The sequence below is a fragment of the Ursus maritimus genome (genome assembly GCF_017311325.1).
Source record: "Ursus maritimus isolate PB19 chromosome X unlocalized genomic scaffold, ASM1731132v1 scaffold_X1, whole genome shotgun sequence".
Classification (NCBI taxonomy): domain Eukaryota; kingdom Metazoa; phylum Chordata; class Mammalia; order Carnivora; family Ursidae; genus Ursus; species Ursus maritimus.
The window spans coordinates 104,219,568-104,221,433 of NW_024423319.1; the positions used below are offsets into that span (position 1 = coordinate 104,219,568).

General features: G+C 50.3%; 1 non-coding gene across 1 annotated transcript; it reads left to right on the plus strand.

The window, feature by feature from the left end:
- Positions 1 to 649: 649 nt before the first annotated feature.
- Positions 650 to 756, plus strand: LOC121103917. The gene has a single exon (XR_005836201.1). It is a non-coding gene; the product is annotated as a U6 spliceosomal RNA (small nuclear RNA).
- Positions 757 to 1,866: the final 1,110 nt, after the last annotated feature.

A 1,866-nucleotide genomic window follows, 5' to 3' on the forward strand; every position in this document is an offset into this window, starting at 1 on the left:
GGGAGCATGCGTTCGAGCTCGCTCGCTCTCTCTCTCTCTCTCTCTCAAATAAATAAAATCTTTTTTAAAAAAGTAGTTTCAGAAAAGTGACATCATTTTTTACTTTAAATTAATGTTGTTATTTTAAACGTTATATGAAAAAATAAATGTTATGGGTGTACAACTGCTAGTGTTTCATGTATGTTGCTTATTTGGCTTTATACTTATATAAGAGATAAAAGTAGGAGTTATGGGGCGCCTGGGTGGCACAGTCCATAAGCGTCTGCCTTCGGCTCAGGGCATGATCCTAGTGTTCTGGGATCGAGCCCCACATCAGACTCCTCCGCTAAGAGCCTGCTTCTTCCTCTCCCACTCCCCCTGCTTGTGTACCCTCTCTTGCTGGCTATCTCTGTCAAATAAATAAATAAATAAATAAATAAATAAATAAAATCTTTTAAAAAAAAAAGTAGGAGTTATAACTTGTATTGTGTTAGAACATAACAAAAATAATTTAAGTCAACACTAGAGACCAAGAGAATTTTTTCCTCTTAAAAAGGTCTATGTATTTCTGAAAACTTCCATAAACGAAGTATATAATTAATTACGTGACAAAAGGAAGTGTAACTTACATTTGAGAGACACTCCATTTCAGTATTAAAAACACAGCCAAGTGCTCGCTTCGGCAGCACATATACTAAAATTGGAATGATACAGAGAAGATTAGCATGGCCCCTGCGCAAGGATGACACGCAAATCCGTGAAGCATTCCATATTTTTGGCGGAGGAATAGGAGACACCTTTCTCAGCCGGTCCCCCGAGTCGCGCTGGATAGGTACCAGACCAGCCTAAACAACCACGGAACCAGCCTGAGACACAGGAAGATGCATCTGGATCTCTACAAATGAACATCTCCAGCGCTGAGTATTGAGGTACGAAGCAGGGACCCATGAATCCGTGCACAGATATCGGAAGATAAACGGAAGGGGGAGGGAGCCGCCGCGTTCGGGCGCCAGGAAGCGGTAGCCACTTTCCCGGGAGAGCGGGCGGGGCTCGCGGAGGGCACCCGCAAAACAGCAGACTGAGACCGTGAGCCGGGTACGCGCCACCAGGCATCTCGCGGAACACCGGAATCCCGGTGCGCTCACTGGATCCAGACTGAGACCGGGAGCTCCGGAGCGCGCGCAGGGCGGCTGGCGGCTGGCGGCATTAGAAACACAAAGGACAGAGACGCGCCGGCCCTGGAAGTGAGGGCTGGGACGCCGGGTGTGGGGCGCACATCCCGGACGCTGCAGGGTTGAGCAGCACCAACAGTAACAGAGTTAAAGTGGCCAGAACATCAGTGGAGAACGGTCCCTGATCCCTCTGTTCTGTGACAGAGGCTGAGATTCGGCCGCTGCTGCTCTGACTCTCAGAAGAGGCACAGCAAACCGCCAGGGAAAGCCGCCAGAGAACAAAAGCCTGGAAATACCGGCTCAGAGAGTGCCCATCCCCACACCCCCTGGCAGGGGACTTGGAGACTCTACCCAAACAGGGTTGCCTGAGTATTGGCGTGGCAGGCCCCTCCCCCAGAAGGCAGGCTGAAAAATCAAGAAGCCCACAACCCGGGCGCCTGGGTGGCGCAGTCATTGAGCGCCTGTCTTCGGCTTAGGGTGTGATCCCGGCATTCGGGAAAGGAGTCCCTCATCGGGCTCCTCCGCTGGGAGCCTGCTTCTTCCTCTCCCACTCCCCTGCTTCTGTTCCCTCTCTCGCTGGTTGGCTGCCACATAAATAAATAAAAAAATAAAATCTTTAAAGAAGAAGCCCACATCCCTAAGATCCCTATAAAACAAGGGGCACGGCCTGGGACCCAGTTAATAATTTGGGCCGTGGACAACCCCCAGCCTCTCC